Source organism: Anser cygnoides, chromosome 4, assembly GCF_040182565.1.
Source record: "Anser cygnoides isolate HZ-2024a breed goose chromosome 4, Taihu_goose_T2T_genome, whole genome shotgun sequence".
Classification (NCBI taxonomy): domain Eukaryota; kingdom Metazoa; phylum Chordata; class Aves; order Anseriformes; family Anatidae; genus Anser; species Anser cygnoides.
This window is the reverse complement of record NC_089876.1, coordinates 75,338,066-75,358,104: the sequence shown is the minus strand read 5'-3', so window position 1 is coordinate 75,358,104 and position 20,039 is coordinate 75,338,066. Positions and strand designations below refer to the sequence as shown.

The following is a 20,039-nucleotide window of genomic DNA, read 5'->3' as shown; positions in this document are numbered from 1 at the left end:
TAGGTTTCCAGAGTCTGACAATGAGTAAAATGTTTTCTCTCAGAAAGTGCCAGACCATCCCTGGAGGTATGCATGCCACGCAGAACAGTAACATAACTTATTTATTCTTTGCTCTAATCTGGGGGTGAAGACACCTTAATTATTTCTAGAGATGATCAGGACTTAATACGCTCTTCAGAAATAAAATACAGGTCAATTCATGACTACGAGGCCACAATTGGTACCTTCTTAACAACTTTGCTTGAACTCTGCTGTTACATCTGATAACTTCAGCTCACTTTTCTCCTGATATATAACACATACTGCTTTTTCTGGTTGTCATGCTGTGTTGGCTCTCCGAGTCCTGTATATATTGTATACTGCTAGTTATGAACTCATGCTAAGATTGTGAAATACATCAAAGCAAGGACATTCAAAGTTTCTTCAGGCATTCTCATCTCATTTCCTTCTTTTCTGCCTTAGCTACATTTTGTGCTGCACTAAATTCAGGCATGAGCCTGAGATTCTGGTAATCCATCAAAAGAATAAGATGCAGACTTTACGCTTTTTCAGAAGTACCCTTAGTGGGTGAGCCTCAAAGGCATTGCTGAAAACACCCAGTAAACCTCATGTCTTTGTGACAGTCTTTTAGGAATCAGATGGTATCTTGCCTTTCCTTCTCCCAAGGAACAGAATATGAAGTATTTTTTTGTTTTGGAAATTAAAATGCAGGGTTAGTGGGTTTTTTTGGTTTTGTTTTGTTTTTTATTTTTACAAGGCAGATGTAACTCTGAGTGGCTACACCTACTTTGCCCAATACTACTTGGGGTATACATTTCTCATGAAACTCACATGTACGTAGATAATGCCAAGACAGTTAAGAGTAAGCTTCAGAATTTTTCTCACATAGTTCTTTCAGTTACTATTTCAATCTTTCTCACTTACAGCTCATATGCTTCTAAAGAAGATCTTTAGATCATGCCACTGACCAGCTCACACAAAAGCCATGGTTAAAACTGTTCTGCTAAGATTTGTATTATTTTTTTTAAATCTGTCTTGTTACCAGCATAAAGAAAAACATTGTTCCCAATATCATCATTTTTTCTTCAGTAGTTAACATTTAGTTTGATGTCAAGTTCCTAACTAATCCCCTTCTCTTAGCATCAGAGGAGAATGAGAGGTCTCTGAGATCTAGGTGTTTAGAGTAGAGTTTGTCTACATGCTCCTATCAATTTGCTGAAATAGCGTTGTTCATGGTCTCTATTTCTACAGTAACTCCAAATACCTCACAGGCTGCTATCCCTTCCTTCTAGAGGCAGCTTGGGTAATGCAAAATCTGTGGCATTTCTTTTTTTTTTTTTTTCTCCCCTTTCTAATGGAGTGGGTCAATTCCCATGCATACATAAACTTATCAAAAGAAATATTTTTGTTGAGTGCATCAACAGCAGAACCTCATTAAAAACAATGTCAAGAAAGCAGGCTTGTGGCGAGGACACAGTATGCAGATTAACAGGACTGATCAGTACTGGAGTTCTGGATACTCCAGTTTTGATCTCACTTGTTACAAGCAAGATTTTCTCCAGCTCACATTCTGTAATGAAGAATTTGCTAGCGACAACAACCACGAATTTAGTGGAACTACAGGAATGACTACTGCCATATAGCAGTGCAGCTCTCCTCAGGCTTTTAGATGGATCCAGCAGTAACTCAATATTCCACTGTACCTCATAACGCTGCCACACAAGGCAATGATACTGGAAGTCTTCATCCATTTGCTTTTTCAAGGTTTTCAGATGAAAGAGACATTACAATACTAAGCTGCTATCTGTAGTTATGCTATGGGCTGGCAAGCAGATTCATATTTCAGTGGAAAAAAAATACTTTAAAAAAAAAAACACAACAACTTTAAAACCAGAATACAAAAAATGCTACTGCAAAACCCACAGGAACACAGGAAGATTCTTTGCAGAATTGGGACAAATGTTTAACTCCAGTTTTTCTGCATACTAAAGTGATGTTAACTTTGTCCATTATTATTCCTCTCTAAATACTAACCTGCTTATAACCAAGCAAGCACAAATGAGCAATTGCATGAACCAAGTATTACCAGATAGCTCACAGGCACCTGCCTCCCATTTCCGAGCTCCTCTTTTCCTGCACACCCACCCTAGTAACAGTGGCAACCATTTCCTGCAAGTACCCTGTCACGCAAAGCAGTTAGTACTCAACAGGTGCAAGCAGACATCTGTTCTCTACCATTTTCAAAAGGCCATAAGTGACCCTAAATCCCAATTTATAAGCAATGACCGAAAACAATAACTGCTCCTGTTCAATGTGTTTCAACGTGCACAAAACTTTACTTTGTAAGGGAAAGGACAAACGCAGCCAAAGCAGTGATCTCACAGCATTTTCATCATGGAGATAGGGAAGGCGTTTGTTCTCTACTGATAAAGGTATGCTTGGGACCTAGTCATGCAGTACAGTGTAGCTGTCTCTTTCAGAAAAAGATCAGAATACACTTTTGGTTTTACTAAAGAAGGCTTCAAGAACAGCAAAATTACCACCTTGCCTTTTTATTGGTAAGTGCTTAACTGCTGAGCTAAGCTGTCCCCTCTTCCCCAAGTGCCAGTTGCAGGATTGTTTGACGTGCCTGGCTAAGTCAAAAGCCTCTAGAGCACAATTTGGGGTTGGAGTGGAGAAAAAGGATAAAGAAGAGTTTTCAGAAGTTAGTAGTAGATCCATATGCAGAGAGGACCCTCAGTCAAGAATCACCTTTGATAAATACTCTTGTAATTTCACGATTCTCTAGTATTTATTAAAAGCCTATGATTTTAATCGAACCTGTGGATTCTCTGAGCATTGAAAGGAGCCAATTTCATGACGTTTTTTACTTTTCAAAAGTCCTTGAAGGTGTCAATTTTGCAGATGCATCAAGTCTGTTATTGGAGACATTTTCTACAGCAGATGAAATTACCCTGAAACAAGTTCAAGACCTGGAAGAGGCACTGTTTCAGAGGGACAAGGCTTGTAAGAGGTTTCTAATGCTACAAAAAAAAAGGAAATGCCCGATAGAAACAAACGTGTCTTTGTAACTTTGATTCTCATTTCAGATAAATTGAATACAGACACCAATTCACAGGCAGAAGGTTCCTGTACACAAACATGAACTACCCTACCACCTCAAGTCCTAAGGCTACTTGCTTGCAATCTCTCAGTCCACAACTGAAACGAAGTGTGCAAGGAAAAAAAAAAATCCGTAACAAAACAAGGCTGAAAGTGACATAAAAAGTCTGTAATCTCATGGAATAGCTTGCATAAAAAACAAACGGTACTACAGTGAACTTGAAATTCAGAAACACTTAAGCTTCCATTAATAAGACAGTTAACATCAAGAATTGTTTTGGTTAGAGGCCCTTGCCAAAATGACTCAGTAGCTCTGCTTTTAATTCCTCTTCTGCCATGAAGTGTCTTAGGATGCCTAGTTTTCTGGAAGTTTTTTCTACAGAAATAGAGCATCACAAGTGGCTCCTACTTAGAACAAAACCCCACAACAGTTTTTAAACACAACAATCTTAAACATGCTTTTGTATGGAACAAACTACAGATTAAAGTCCCAAGAATATGGTGAAATATAAATACTTTAAAAAGACTGTTTGGGGAGAAGAATGCCCAAATCACTCACTGCTGCAGGCTTAAGAAATGGCAACCCCACTTACAGGCTGACACCTCAAAACTTGTACCATGAGTAAGGCCAGTCCCAGGCATGTGGAAATCATGAACTCAATACAAAAAGAGAATGGAAAAAGTAGAGCACTAAAAAAAAATGTTTTTTTTAAATTGCTTGTGAGAAGGGTTGAGCTACCCATGAGGTGTGCGGATGGAGCAGAAGGAAGCAGAGCACCCTGTGTATCAGGCGCCGGTGGGACCCAGCAAGCGTTTTAGTTCTGAATTCAGAGGGCATCTGGTAAACAAGGAAACACAGGGCAGAGATCCAACAGTCACATCGATACTGATCGTAACAGGTAGGTGAAACAACGGAAGAACTATCCTTATAAAATGACTATTGCTTAAACCAATCTTCCAAACACTTCCAAAAGAGCCTTACGGTGTTCCATGTGGATGGACAAGGACTCCAGGAAAAATACAAACAAAAACTGCCCAAGGAGGAGCCTGGGACCAACCAGCAAGTTTGTTCTCAGTTACTTCTTGCATTTCTTGGATTTCTTTCTCTGCAGTCATAAAAAAAAAAAAAAAAAAAAAAAAAAAAAGGCCAGGAGGTCTCCTGGTTCTTGAGGCTGCATTTCCTACAACATGTACATTATTATTCATAGGGATCTTAATGGATAAACAATGCTAGGCCAGGAATAAAAATATGTATTAAGATTGTTTCAATTCTGATCTGTAGAAATCAAATAGTTAATGACTTTTTTATTAGGGAGGTCTGTAGTTTCTCATTCTTCACATTTTTTTCCAAGACCAGTACTGGCTTGTTTATTATTACTGTTCATTTGTTGTTTGAAAGAACAGATGAAGATGAAATTAAATATTTTTCTGATGTGTTTCCAGAAATTAATTCCCACATTTCATTAAATTAATAACACTGGGCAATTAGCTTACACCTCTCCCCTCAGCATCAGGAGCTAATTGAGCAATGAATGCGTGTTAGAATTTACACTAAAAATATCCCTGAAAGGCACAGAAACAGAAAAAAGCAGAGTTTTTGTACAATTTAAATTAAAAATTAAGTGGAAAAAATCAAAACAAAAATGATTCCCACAATTACAACATCACTGGAGGCACAAAGTAAATGAAGAAATTATTATCTGGGTTCTAAGGGCATTGGGCGGGGATCAGGTGCTGCACACTGCAGCAATACAAAGTTCATTATAATGAGTATTTAACTATTAACCTGTATTCAGAGTCCATGTTTGTGTTCAGATTAATCAATCATTTATTTATTACTACTATGAGCACATCTCCTTTAATGACCAATTTTAACGAGTGATGCTGAATTCAGATGAAAATTTGAGCTGCATTATTTAAGACATCAGTATGGGATTCTCTGTATCTTAGGAAAATAATAGTAAAACAGAAGCATAAAACCAAGCAGTAGGGTAAAAAGCTCCTAAATAAGTTCAAACACCTTGCTGTGTGATATTACTTAAATGGGGCTTCTCCTGATCATGAGTTGTACAAGAAAAACCTTGTCACTACTGAAAGTGGCACTGGACACTTGCCAATGGGCTCGTGCACCTATGCATCACTTTTCTGAAGTGGCCTTCATTTAGAAAGCCTCAAAGCGTTCCCCAAGATTATCTGTATTTTCTTAACACTTCTTCAGGTCTAGGCTATATAACCATCCCTTCTAACACAAAAAGCAAACCTTTTGGTGGTGGAACAGGGCCACTTTAAATCAGTAGGTAGCAGCAAGCCCATATAACTAATTAGAATAGGAAAAGATGACAGACTATTAACACAACTCACAGATTTTGCAATCTCTCAAGGAATGAGAGCAGGACTTCTGTCTCTCATGCAGCCTAGCCCTGTTCTTTCAAGGAAAGAGCTGTGCAGGATCTGAAATGTTATAGGGTGGAAAGTGACTGAGCAGCTAGTAGTAGCTCCACTGCAGATAGATTATGCTCCCTTAATTGAAAAACGTTAGACTGGCTCTGAATTCAGCTCCTTCCAATCTCATTGATTCTTTTTAGTGCCATCAGGCTGTCAGGATCACAGTGGAAACTTTTTATTTTTTATTTTTTACAGAAACCACTTCTGCCATTGCAGCATCTCCTGAAATAAAAAGCATCTGGTTCTACACACTGTTATGCCCCAGAAGGTTTGCATGTTCAAGATCTAGCCCTACCTAGCTTTGAGATCAGATCTCTATATTATCATTAAGCTCCATTCTTTAGAAACATACCTACCACGCTAGCCAAGTCAGTCAGTCTTAACAAAATCCACGCCAGCATATTTGAAAGATGACATGTATGATTCACTCATTTAATACAATTACTATGATGCTTTTATTGGAAAACTCTTGCATTCCTCAGATTCTCAGGGCTATTCATTATAAAGAGACCTAGGAACACAGAACGTTGTTTCTTTTGTGCTTAGGTTGGTAATGTGAGACAACCACCTCAGTGAGATCTTTAGGACATTTATTGAGAGTCGAGGCAGGGCCAAACAAGTTATCTGGTAAAAAGCAACAGTCACTATGTTTACCGTGTATTGCATGGAAGAAGGAAAAAAAAAAAAAAAAAACAAAAAAAAAGGTCCCCCCCAGTAGAACAGCTCTCTGAAAACTACCAGCTGAACCAAGGAGAAAGCTACACAGTGCATTAACCATGTGGACTATTAATTTATATTGTCCAAACATACAGATGTGCTTAAAGCAATCTATGCACCCAACATCCCTCAAGAACGGGGCTGTACGTGATATAACTGTGTCCGTGCCAGGGTTGCTGCAGAAACAGCAATATCTCCAGCCCTGCACTGGTTGGAGTGGGGAGAACAACACTCAAGTATTTAATAGCAGTTCAAAAATTTGTTGAGTGTGATTAGTACATTCCAGGTAATAGATTAAAATGACTTCATGCTCCAGGCATCTCGGAGTGTTTAAGGGATTACAATAGGTAAGCATTACTTTAAGGAAGCCCCACATGGTATCACTTATTATGAACTCAGACCTCAAATTAAACACATGGAAAAGAGAAATGCTTTGGTAATTTACTCTACGCCTATCTCTAAAGCTCCCTGTTTCATCTTCTGCGCTGCCTGCACAGCTCTGTGTCAAGTTGTCTTCTAATGTGCTCCTAAGTCCTGCCTGTCTCTTGTTACGGCACAGGCGTGTGCCAGGCAGCAAGCCAGCTGGAGGCACACATCCCCATGCTAACTGGGACCAGCTGATGCTCTGCCTCCTGCAGTTAGGATGATCCACTGATGCAACGGAGCCACGCTTCACTTTTAGACTCTAATCGCCACCACACCTGCCTTATGCCAGTATCCAGCACTGGGCTTCCAGTTAGTGCAATTTTATCCTGAGTAAGGGCTGTTTCAATGGTTAGACTACTTCACTTCGACTTAAAATTACCCATGCCAACTTTTTTTTTTGAGTTGGTGAAATTCTTTCTTCCTCATGAGAATGAGGAAGAAAAAAAAAAAAAAACACTTGTGGGGCCGGCATATTTGCATAAACTCAAAGCGAACAGAATATAGGAATGAAAAAACACAGCACTTCAACCAGTTCCCATCATATATGGCATTTTAAGATCAACATGAACAAAGAAGAGGAACCTCTGGAAAAGCTCTAACCTCCACATGCACCAGTGTGATTTTGTTCTTGGTTTTGACCTCTTCTCCAGCACCTCCATCTCCCCTGATGGCCAAGATGGACCGTGACCAAAGAGGACTACAGTGGCAAACACTAACTGCTTTCATTTAAACGATTTGGACACAGCATCTCCAGCCTTTTCTTCCCTACACACCAGCAGATACAAAACACTACAGAGGTGTGTATACCCGTGACCACAAAGCCCAACCCAGGACAAACCTCTAGAGACTGAAGGTATCTGGTAGGAGTGAGTGGCTGAATTTCTTAAGCATGCGCAGAAACAGCAATAGTTTTCTAGAAATGCTTCATTAATATGCTCCCAAACCTTAATAAGGACTAGCTTTGCTAATTAGATTTAGACTGCCCTGAAAACAGCAGCAAGCTCTATAAATTTCAACACATCCATCGGAGCAGCAAAAGGACACAGACATTGACATAAGCAGGTACAAATGCCTCTTCCACAAGTAAGCAGTAGCAAGAAATACTAAGACTGCTACAGAGCTGCCCAAACCCTTCTGCATACCTATAAATAAGGAACAGCATTTCATCCGCTTAGCCTACCACACGCTACCCTTTTTCCACTGTTCTAATCTACCTCCTCTTTTCCCCATCCACGATTTGGAAATCGCCTTGCTGTAACTTAATTAATTAACACCCCTCGCTTCCCTTTGGCAGCCAGTCACTCACCTCCATTACGCAGCACAGGAAACCACACGCTGCTGCTCATCAGAGGTCAGCTTCTCTCTTAGCTTTGCAGTGTAGGAAAACTAAAATAACCACAAAACCAAGAACTAGCATGCTGCTTTGAAGAAAACTCACACAGAGCAGACCTATGCTTACCCCCACACATTCTCAAATGAGGGAGCAAAACCTTCCTATGGCATGCAAGCAGCTCACAGGTGTTCCCCCTGCTTGGATGCCATCACCTGCATAGCACAGGTGCTACAAATCAAAGCCTAAATCACCACTCACCACCAGGTTTTGCCAGTTCAGAAAGATAACAGCATCATATCAACAACGCTTTACAGCTGTTACATCTCCATGCATCTCAAAACTTTTTCTTCCTACTGTTTTATTTGCAGGAGTACTAAAAATGCTGTTTCGTTCAAAAGTGAAGAGAGGGGCTTTTCCTCTCAGAGCTCTAGAACTATTCAGCCTTTACTTGAATTGTCTTGATGCGTGACCTAAAGAAAAAATAAAATAAGGCTATAGTTTTCCATGTGAGAACCAAGTTCCCTTCTCTGTCAAATCCTTTCTTCTACCATCTCTCCACTATTTGACCTTAAGGATTATCTCAAAAGAACAAAGCTAACTGCCCCTCTCCTTCCTGCATTCAAATTCCTCTCCAGCCTATTTGGCCTGAGCCCCGCTTCTTGCAGGTTTCTATGCTTTCTGATGTGGAAAATTACGGTGAAGTAAGAATTTCAGATTCTCTTAAAGTGCATGTTTTGTTGGCATTGATGCTTTTAAACAACAAGGTGAAGATGACATTAACATTTGTTGGAGTGGGAAATGCTGCAAAAGCAGCACTAAAGAGGACGCTGAGCGCCATAGAGCAGCATTTCCCCTTTTCTCTGCAGTTCTAGTCACATTACAGAGAGTGGATGTTTCTCCTTGCTTAGATGTCATAAGCAAGCATACACTGTGCTGGGCTTGATTTTTTTTTTTCTGGAAATTCTCTCCTGGAGTGAGTGAGAAAGGAAATTTTTAAGATGATTGCAAACAGTCAGTGTTTTACAGCTCCAAAAGAAATGAATAGTCTATCAAGAGTCAGTAGAGTTATTTCCATCAGAGATCAGGAATGACATTAATAGCATTTTGAAAAGTACGAGTAGAATCCCGTCTTCATTACCTCAGTAATCCTGGAAGGACGAGAAGCCAAGAAACTTGTATGTTTAAAATTTCAGTTACATAATTTCCTTCATGTTTCACAAGAGACAATTCTGCTTGCCCTTTTCCATGTATTGTGAGAGCCAAAATGTTCCCATGCATTTCATTCCAAGTTCATTCTGTATTTTATACCTTCATTAGTATATAACCTTTGTGGTTTTTTGTGGTTGTACAGTACAGTCCATTATAGCCAACTGTGTATTCTCACATTTAAGACCATCTCATGAAAAAAAGGTTACGGATCAGTTTTAAAATTGTATGCTGAGCTGTGGACACAGACACATGATACACAGTTCAAATAAGAGGCATCCTATGCTTTGTTAGCAAAACTTTTCTTTGCTAAAGGTTCTCCTTTAAACAGCAACAGAAAGTTTCTGAATTTAGCTCTTCACATCTACCTTTTTTCTGTCTATATGCTAATCTCATTAACATATAAGTTATATGGTTGAGCATATACTCTACTTTTTCGTTTTTAAATTAAGTTTTTGATACATGGTCTAGTAGGAAAGATGATGGAAGTACCTGTGTGTAAGGCTGAGAAACAACGGGGTTTGGGCTGGCTTCAGCTTTTTCATTCAGAGCACTTTGCCTCAGGAGCTGAAGACCTGCAAGGCCCCTTTTCTTCTCCACAGACTGAGCTCCTCTTGTAGTGTTACTCCTTATATATATAAAAAAACACAGGTCTATTCCTGAAAGGTAGCCACCTTCAGAAGGAACAAGGGTGCAGCTAGAATACAGCAATTCACGATAGGAAAAAAATGTTGAAGCAGACCCTTCTCTATTAATGGTTCATACATGTGATAGTTCAGCAAAATGGTAGATTTCATGCAAACATCTTTCAATTGTACTTCATAATCGGCTATACAGACCTTGACTGGAATTCTAAATTATTCTGTCCTTCAAATTCTTTGATATATTGACTGTTGCACCTTTGTCTTACCTTGTTTTCTTTACTGTTTCTAGTATCACTGTGTCTTGCTTGAGCTCTGGATCTGCTTGCTTCCCCGGTGCATCCTTCTGTCCCACACATTCAGCGTCCTTTAACAAGTGATCAGTTGCTCACCATCTTGTCATTTAAAATTCTGAAGTCTCCTATTTTCTTTCAGCAGAATTGAAGTGTGAGATGTGACTCGTCATCCCTGTGCGGCGACTTTTCAGAATTGCCTCACTCTTGAAGAATTCCTTTTATTTTCAGGGCAGAAACGGGAACTCATTCCATTATGAGAAAATTCTCTAATATCAATTTAAATGTGAGCCTTTTACCACCATGAATATAAATATTTACATTCTTTTATAAACCACTGTTTCATGATGGCGTATGCCCATCCATTAGGTGCTTCCAGGTCTCTCCAAACTACACTTCAACCTAATTTACTTGACTTTTTTTTTTTTTTCTTTAAGCACTGCACCAGAACAGGATGTCCTACAAGAACTGGCAGTGAAACCTTAGATCATTAAAAGTCCAGTACTATATTTTGCAACATTTTTGATGAATCACAGGATAAATATTTGGCCTGAGCACAATTTCTGCAAGCTTGAATTGACTTTTCTCACCCTATTTTCTTGTCCCTTGATGCTTTGATCTAGTGTAAAAGGAAGAATGGACCATAAAAACACTTAAGACAGATATTCTGGCTTCACAGAACATGTTTTTTCCATTTTGTCAATTTTTAATAAGGTTTCTGATTTCTTGAACAACTGTAAAAAGAGAAACTGTGATTTAAAAAAAAAAAGAAAAAAAATGAAGTAAATTGAAAAAAAAAAAAGAGAGAGAGAGAGATCCAAAAGAGTTATAAAAGAGATTTGAGGATATTCCAGTTAAAGTCCACCAAAACAAGTAGCATAAGACATATAAGATGGACACAGGCTCTCCAAAGAGCAGATATAATTGAACATTGAAAATGATTTTTTTCTATACTACCATAGCATTACACTTGGCTAACGAGATCTACTATGAATCCTGAAAGTTTTTTCCTGCAGGTGAGGGAAAATATAGAATATATTAAATAGAATACAGCCAAGATATAATTTTAAATTTAGGAAAATGGAAAGACAGGTGAAACTAAGAGGAAAAGCACCGTGTTGCTTACAAGTCATAGAACTGTTAGTTTTCTACTAATACCGTTGTTGTCCTTATTTTTCTATGTAGAGTGCCAAAATTTTATTTTTTTAATTGATGACTAAACTATCCAAAGACTATATTGCTGTATCACAACTAACTTATCCATTGTGCACTAAGAAGTTTTCTAACTGTGAAGGTAACAGCCTCAGTGAGGACTAGCAAGGCAGCAAACAAAATATAGCTTAAGTTTTCCTCAGTTATTTCTTTTCCTATTGAGACACACTAAAAGGCACGTTGCCAAACCAACATCTTAGAAACATCTCCCACATTTGTATGCTCTTCCATAATGACATTTAATGTGGCCAAATGATCATCAACGTCTCAGAAAAAGTGCATAACCAACGCTTTCATACACAGTTTGTGTTTTAAGTTTCACAGTTTACCTTTGTCAAGAACCTTCAGTTTCTTTCCGAAGTAGTTTGGCCTTCAAGTTATGTCTGAGGATCCTGCTTTTAATACACACCTTTCCAAAAGGATTTTCAGTGAGAAGAATCAGACACACACACTGACCCGCAGTTCTAAAAAAGAAGCAACTTTTCCCTTGATATCTATGCATAACCGGAACATCATGTATCTTACAAGTTGTACAATCCCCAAATGAAAAACATCAGGATGAGCGTTCAGATCTAGCAACTACTGGCTCCCTGTTCTGGCAGGTAGGAATCTCGGGATTTCACAGCTGCAGCTGTCTGTCAAGCAACCCAGAAAGGCCACTGCCTTTCCCCCATCGCATATCCAAAATGAAACTTCTGCGATGCAAACCATATCCTTTGGGCCTCAAGGTGAAACATCTGAAGTTGTTCCAACACAGCGAATGATCATTTTTAGCAAGGATTCAATGTCGTCAATTGCATTAGTCTTAACGAGATACAAGGTAGGCATCGGAGGAGTCTCTAGAAGACAAAGGCAACTTAAATTTGCTGAGAAAACCAGTACCCATCGACATATAGAAACCTCAGGACACAAACAGCACCACTTGATTTTGTGTAACCTCAACTGCAACTCTCAAATAAAGCAGGGGCATGGAAGAATGCCTTTCCTTGGCACCACCAACCAAAATTAAATCCCTGACTGGAAGGGACAGAACAAGAACTTAATGAAAGAGGAGAAAAATGTTCTTTCTTGAAAAAGCTGTGAAATTGCTATATCTTACCTGCTATGCTCACTTACAGAACATCCTCACTCCTTGTTCTTTCGTACACAAAATGCATGACCTGGGAGAAATGAGTACCAGGGGCAAAAAGGCACCTAACAATTGTGTCTTTCTATGAGTGACAAAATGCTTGTCTCCCCTTTCTTGAAGAGGGCCATTTAGAGAAGTGTTGCTTTTTATCCTTTCAATAAATATTTTTCTCTCTCTCAATTCAGACTATTAAAAATAATAAGAGAAATATAATACAACTTTAAATGAGAGTTTATATATCACATGCTTTATGACAGCTGCTTTTATTTCACTTTAGATTAACAAAGCCTTTATGTTGAGACTTCGGAGCTGACCTTACAAAGCAGCAATACGATTAACCCTGAAGCACATGTTTCCCATTTAATGTTTCTGAGGTAACATTCTTTGTGAAAGTGAGAGAAAGGAGAATGCAAACTTGCAGGAAAAATAAAAGTCTGAGTGTCCTTCTTTTGAACAGAATTAAAGTCAGTCTGGACACTGGAAAATATGAAGTGAGAGGCTACGGCCTTACAAAGAGCTTCTCAATGGGATCCCAAGAGTTACAATGCTCAGCTTTCCTTTAGTATGCCATAGCTCATTGTCATTTCCTCTCAAGAGGCTGAACATATTTTGCCATCTCAATTTGAAGTGAAAGGTCCCGCTTACATCAATGTTATTTCAGTTTTAACCAGAGTAACTCAAATGATTTATAAGCACACCCAACCAAAAGAGCACTGTTGTAGTTTGAATGAACGAAGCCAACAGAGTTGTCCAGGGGTACAGCAGAGAGAAATCTGATCTGCTGCATTTGCATGAGTCATGAGTTACTGTTATTCATGTAAATCTAACTAGTCCTAATGGCATTTTACCATTGTCATGTTCTAGTGGCTCAATGCGTGAGCAATATATTCGCTTTTTTCTAGGTTAAGCTTAACAGTGCCTACACACAAGTCCTCCATCCTGTTTTTGTTCTCGTTAATGCCTCCACATATTAAAGCCTGCTCAGTATTCTTAAGCTGCTTTCACAATTATGGTTTTGTGCTTGAAACTCTTTCTACACTCTTTTCAGTCAGTGAATCTGAAAAGCTGCAAACTACAGAGTCTACAAGGTTCAAGATAAACTCAAAAGAGACAGACAGATCCGGGAAAGAGGTGGAAAGAGGCAGTTTGGTCACCATTATATGCTTATATCTGGGACCTTGCCAAAGAAAAGAAAAAATGAACGCACAAGAAAAGGATAAAAACTGCACGATTTGGATGAGAAACCAACAAATTCGGTGCTAAAATTCCCATCGGTGCCAGTGGAAGCTGGATCAGGGTTCCTGTAAACATACAGACTTTCACTCTTAGATCAAGCCTCCTCTTTGAAACACTCCTGCAAAGCCTTCCAAAAGTGACGACGCAGGATTTGCTGGAGCTGCAGCCGTTATCCAAAGCCCAGAGACTGTGCCTGCGCTATCTGTGACCAGTATAAAATTGACAACTTTTTTTTAAGGACTTGGAAAGCTTGTTACATCAATGTTTAAGCACTTAAATTTATAATCCTAACTCAAAACTGCAACACTTGCCCTTTCCTACTGATTCAAATGAGAATTCTTGGATGCTGAACACTTCTGGAAATTAGAGCTGTCATCTAGGGGGCAAGGCAACAAAGGAGCAGCCTGCTTAAGTATCCCTCTGTGATACTCTTGTCCTAAGCCTCAGAAGATCCAGATGCTTTTTGTCCCAAGACCAATGTTCGTTTTCAGAGAGACCCATCAGCAGCTGCACAATCCCCTTTCCCAATCTTGCATATAGTCTGGATTTACATTCCTGATGCATCAGATGCATATAGACACAAGGGTTTTATAAGGTTTCCAAAAAAACCCCAAACGTGTTACCTTTAACTTGCACAGGAACCTTGGCAAAGCTGTACGATCTTACTATTTGTTTCACCAAGTCTATTTCATCACTGTGATATGTTCTTTAGACTCAGCTTAGACTCCTCCAAACAATAAACCAACCAACCAGTCATTCTCCCGCATCACCCAATCCAACCTCAACTTTTAGTTCACAGTTTCTGTCCTACTTTGTGGTGCCTTTTCTGCACTAGTGCAAGGCTTTGTCCTTTTCTCCTGGGCCTGTACAAGCGTCAGTAGTCTTCCCTTTCAGATTGGGCATGTTCCCCCTCATCAACTTTTTTTTTCTCCCCATACTGGTTAAACCCAGTATTGATCAAGAGGGCACAACAAAAGCAGGCTGAAACAACATTTTAGCTAACAGACAGCTGGTATGCCCCATTCCCATCCCACATAAGACATTACCCTCTGCCTTTACAGTCCCTCAGAGTTTCCTGTGATATATTTAACTTCCTACTCTAAAATGCTGGTTTGCTGTGCTTCACTGGAGGCACCGCTGCAGCTAAGTGACTCCCATGTCTAAATTTGTGTTTCAGTAAGGTTACGGAGAGAGATCTGAGAGGTGAAACACTACAGAAGTCACTCTGTGCAAGAACAGACTGAAGTACCCAACGTCTTATCCAAACTATTGTCTAAATTACCACATCATCCTTGTACTGAGATCCAAAAATACTAATTTCACCACTTTGTAGTCCCGATTACAATTTTTCAGCCAACTTGTTGTCCTTTATAAACACAAACTGTGGGCAAGGCCCCCTCTCCCTTTTTTCCTCTGTTTTCTGTAACAGCTGGTCTTGTTATCATTAAAGGTATAAAACAGGCCAATATTCAGATTTCTGTTGTTTGCTGGTCATTTTGACTTCATTATCTTTGATGTCTAGAAAACCATCTTTCTTCATGCTGTTTGCATTCAAAAGAAAAAAAAACTGCAATTCTTTTGGTGTGCTATGAATAAGCATGGGCATGCTGGGACAGGAAATCAAATACATGCCACTACAATTAAAAAGGACTAATTTGTTAGCAATTCTGTAATATTCCCCAAATGCAGAAATTCTAAACAGTGTGAAGTCATCTGCATAACTCCTCTCTTCAGCTGCCAGGGTCCATAAGCTGAGTCTTCCATAACAGTGATTATCACGTGTAATAAGATAGCATGCCAAAAGTTGTGGACTGAGTAAAAAAACATACAGTACTGCTCCATGATATAGAGTTCATATTTCATGCAGCTACTGAACCTCCCGTCTACTAAACAGACCCCCCCCCAACCCCCCCCCCCTTTTTTTTTTTAATAAAAGCTTCTTCTCTATTATTTTCCATGCTTTCTCAGCATGCAGGGGTGGATGTCTGCCCTTCTTGGTACATCCACTTACAAAGCCTGTCAGCCCCACATGCCGCCAGTTGAACTTCGGTGCTTATGGCAAGTTAAGAGCTGCAGTTTTAAGAAGCTATTTCTCACCATTTTGGAAAAAAAAAAAAATAAAGTGCGTATTTTATCTATTCCTACCACAAAATACTAAAATATTGCTGTGCTTAGAGCCCTTACTGAATGACTAAAGCATGCAGTTAGCATGCATTTCACAGGACATGACTACAGGCTTTCAGTGACCCCTCAAGAAGCACAGGATCAGACTGTCAGGAGCTGGTCTTTTCTAAGGAAACTGATAATTTAGCGACTGAATCCAAGTTGTATATATGCTAAAGAGAGTACTTCCCTGAATCAGGATGGATTTATCCTTTTGCTAGAGTAAGAACTGTCAAAAACAGTTTAAAGTCCCACACTTGTCACAAAATAACACCCAAAAGAAGGTAACAGGAAGGAACTGGAGATGCGGATCATGTTAAAACATGTTAAAGGCAGCACACCTCCTGCCCAAGTGCAGTGTATATACAAGCATCCAGTTATTCAAATTTGAAACAGAAAAACAAAAATGTGTTTCTCCGTACAGCAAGATTATAAATTAAGACAAATCGGGTCTTGTGAGGTTACGTAAATGCTGACAGCTGTAAGTTCTCATTCCCACATTAGTTTTTAGTGTTGTTTTTAAGTAAAGCTGTTCTCTCATTTGAGACAAATATGATTTCTAAAAAAGAGCTGTGGGTGTAGAGTAGGAGTTAGTGCTCGTTTGCTCTTCAGAGCCCATAAATGATATTGTGCTGACTGAAAAAGGTTTCATAAAATATTAACTGATGATAATGGGCAAGCAGAGTTTGAACTATGAGCAATCTGATGTGAAAACATCAGCTCACTGCATTAGTTTTTAATTGGAAAAAATAAACTGCACTTGAAACTCCAATTTCTTGTTGTTGGTTCACTTAACTGCCAGGCAGAAACTTTTGTTGCCGTACTGGGAGTCAGCATTTAGTCTCTGCTACACGGCTGTTGTTTATGTACTGCTGGGTCCTGCACGCCTCTGTTCTGATAAAAGGCATATTAAACATTGCATGACAATAAATTTTAGCTAGACTTCCACTGGCCATGTTTCATTTGCGTTGGGCTAGAAATGGAAAAGTCTCATTTCTCCCACAGAAGTTAGCCACAGCACGACACAACGTTTTAAACTCGTCACACAGTCTAGTGCATCATATAATAAAATACACTGGGGACTTAGAACTTGGATAAAAACCAAGAGAAAATGCTTTTATTCTAAATTACATCATCAGTCCATGAGCCTGACAGAGTGTGAGTAAGGCCACAATCATCAGCCTGCTCTTCAGCCCCCAGTCACCCTCCTTTTTAGAGGGGGGCCAGGCTTGCATCAGAACTGGAAGTGCTGGCAAGAAACAGCTTTTTCCAGGATGCCAGATATCGGATACAGGAGGAAAAACAAGCAATCTTTGGGGCACAGAGGCTGCTGTCAGCTAAGGAACTGAATGGATGGAAGCTGTACCCAGCTCCTCCTGGCTGGAAAGACATGGAGAGGAAAACAGCTGAAGTATAGAGGCAGAGTAGACGAGAGAGGACAAGGTCTCAAAGTCCTTAAGGAGCAGAGTGTGTTCCCTGAATTTGCAGTGGCTATTTCCAAACCTCAAAGTCAGCAACAAACAATGTAAACTGACTTCTGAAAACTTTATTCTAGTTCCTATTTGTTTCTTCACATGTCATTAACACCCTTTATGATTGCCAGTCATTAAATTTTGGTGTCTTAACGAGGTAAGACACAACAAGGAACCAGGTTCACATTCTCCATGTGCCAGTGTTGACTCCTTACATCTGTAGATGCTCTGCAGAAGGCTTCAGTGCTTACTGAGTCTGAGTTTCAGGTTGGTAATGTTTCCATACAGTTTTATTTTTCTTCTCTATATCTACAAAGCCACTTTCAGGAGAGCAAGCACTGATGCAGTTCTGTATTTTATATTAAACAGGCAGATTTCCAGCCACCGAATAAGATCTATCTTAATCTACAAATCTATATCTACAAGTCTATCACACTTCAAGTCCTAAAAATGAGTTAAAGAGTCTGGGGCTCACAGTCCTAATCCACACACCAGCTTTATAACCACATACCTTGCACCCCCCTACAAACTATTCAGAGCTCTCATAAACCAGAAACAGCAATTACACTTTCCTAAACAACTGCATTGCTAGAGCAAGCCCCAATGGCTTGTAGAACAACTTTTACAGCATAATACTGACGTTACGCATTCAGTGCTTTGACATCATGAAATATATTGGAAGATACCCTCAGACTCGGCTTGTTTCGAATTTTTTAGAATATAAAAAGCATCTGTTCAGGCTTGATGTTTAAAAGCCATCGTGATTATCAGAAATAAGAAAGGGTAGTAGTACTTTTAGTTGGTATTCCAGTTTCTTAAACTTGTACTTTTAAGAAACAACCCTTGCAACTGAGCAGTTTGCCCCTAAAGCGCATGTATATAGACAGAAGACAAGAAAGAACCATAATCAGAGTATAGAAAAATATTATGTTGTTCGGTATTAGGTATTTTAAGAGAAGTCCTCAACATGTGTTGTATCTTTATACCCTAAAAAGCCTGGAAAATAAGAAATGAAGTAACTAAAGCTGTCCTGAATACACACGGATATGTTATTGAGTAGAAAAGTATCATTTTTACATTCTTAAGTAGTAACTTTATATGCTCTGTATGCCTTACATCCTATGAAAAACCACTTAAGGATTAGAGTGCATATGAGTAGCAGTGGGACCAAGCCATCTCTGTGCATAGGTGCAGCTTCTGTGGTTATTGGGGTTACAACGGTTATAACCTTTCCAGCATTGTGGGAATATTTTTGGCAAGTAAGTCTCAAGTTATCTGTGTCCCTAGTGAACACTTTGCAATAACGATAATACTTTTTTTTATTATTATTATTGTGATCAATGCTGTTATTGCCCTACAGAAATCTGTTGCCTTCAGGTAAATCAATCCCACTATGTACTGTCAAAAGAAGTGAATACTCCCTCTGCTATTTAGATGAGGAAACTGAGAAATTGTGCAGCTTCTCCGAATAATGGAGTGAGAGCTACAAAACCGGTAGCCAGATCCAGGTTTCCTGAGCTTCCATGAATTTTCTCCATTCACAGGACATACAACAGAGGGGCAAAATACTTTTATTTATGAGGATGAATTTGAGACTAATCACATGAAAGTGAATGAGTATGGTGCTCTGACTTGGGTTGTCCATACAGAAGATGATGTATGCAGCCAGTCACAGACTTCATCCAGATAAGTGTGTGTCAGGGAAACAGGATTCTTAAGTCTGTATTTTCATGCTTTCTGGATATTGCTTCTTTCTCAAGTATCTGCCTTTAAAATCAACAGCTTATGATTTAATCAGATTTCATTTACTGTTATTTATACAAGTGTAGTCTTAATTGTAGCATCACCTCTTACTTCCTTTGGCCAATTTGTCTATTTCATGTGAAGCAGTGAACAGAGACAAACATGTCAGCCTTGCTGCACAGTCCTATGGCCAATCCTGTGCACTAGCAACTTAATCCAGCCTTTATACTATACAAAATGTATCCTGGAAACATGGGTGAAAACAAGACAGCTTTAATATCTCTAAGTAATCTGCTTAAGAGACAATATAGCACAGTAAGGTATATTAAAAACATTCTATATTAAAAAAAATTATATGGTGCCATGGAGGAAGTTGTTAGTTAAACCAGAGAAGGTGGGAATAAGTAAGAGCATTTGAAATTGGAGGCCTGTTGCAGTGTGACATGCCCCATTGTACAACACATCCCCCTGCCTTTCGAAAAGCCATGTCATACCAAACCATGCTAAGAGGAAACAAGAAGAGAACATGGTCCTGTGCCTTGTTACAGAGCAGCACTCTGAAGCCAAGTGCTTCGAAGAACATCATTCCTGCCAACTAAGCAGAGACAATACTTCCACAGCAGAGACACCAGATCAGCATGTCAAAAACACCGGCTTCTAGTACGAAGGTTTTTGCAGGGGATGAATGAAAGGGTTATCCTGTGGATCCTGGTGATCCAGTGGGAAAGCAGAAAAACAACTTCCGGCAGATGCTTTCACTGTGCTGACAGACAGTTCAGCTCAATCTCCTCCTAAACGCAAGGCAGGCCCTTGATCTGCCTTTCTGCCAACTGTATTTGCCATGACCACATATTCCACTGTAAGGAGTACAGTGGGAACCTGAGGAGCTAGTTTTGCAATTGTACAGGTGCAGTTAGTCTG

At 39.4% G+C, this 20,039-nt stretch overlaps 1 long non-coding RNA gene across 3 annotated transcripts in view; it reads right to left on the bottom strand.

The window, feature by feature from the left end:
• LOC106045349 (uncharacterized) overlaps positions 1 to 10,709 on the bottom strand; it is a 122,727-nt gene extending 112,018 nt beyond the window's left edge. The window contains exon 1 of one of the 3 annotated variants that reach the window (XR_010831287.1): positions 7,997 to 10,709. This is a non-coding gene — a long non-coding RNA (uncharacterized lncRNA). The remainder of the gene's footprint in view (positions 1 to 7,996) is intronic. The other 2 variants (XR_010831285.1, XR_010831286.1) reach the window with 2 other exon arrangements.
• Positions 10,710 to 20,039: the final 9,330 nt, after the last annotated feature.